This window comes from Phaethon lepturus, unplaced genomic scaffold (genome assembly GCF_000687285.1).
Source record: "Phaethon lepturus isolate BGI_N335 unplaced genomic scaffold, ASM68728v1 scaffold22624, whole genome shotgun sequence".
NCBI lineage: Eukaryota > Metazoa > Chordata > Aves > Phaethontiformes > Phaethontidae > Phaethon > Phaethon lepturus.
In genome coordinates this window covers 5,202-5,601 of record NW_010534307.1, presented here as the reverse complement: position 1 = coordinate 5,601, position 400 = coordinate 5,202, and positions in this window count along the sequence as shown.

Genomic DNA, 400 nt, shown 5'->3' with positions numbered 1-400 from the left:
CACCTGCCTGCTGCTCAGCCACACCTCCCCGGTTGGGAGCCTGATGCCCCTGAGAGCCCTTGGTCACCTTGATGCATCCCCCAGGGTGGCAGGGCCGGTGCCAGCCTCCCTGCACTTGAGTCCCTAAGGATGGAGCCAGCGCAAGGCAGGTCCCCGCTGCAGCCCGGGCAGGTCCCCCTGCCCTATAGACCCACCTTCTCCTCCTCCTCCTCCTCCGCCAGCTTCTGCTCGATCAGCTCCTTGGCCCGTTGCACATCCAGCTCCATGTCTGCCTGCAGTGCACAGCCCCGTGCAGGATGCGGCCTCTCCTCCTCACCACCACGGGCAGAGAGTTCCCAGCCCTGGCTCCCCAGCGCTGCCGGCGGGTCCCCCGGCCACGGGGGTTTTTTCCCCCCGCACC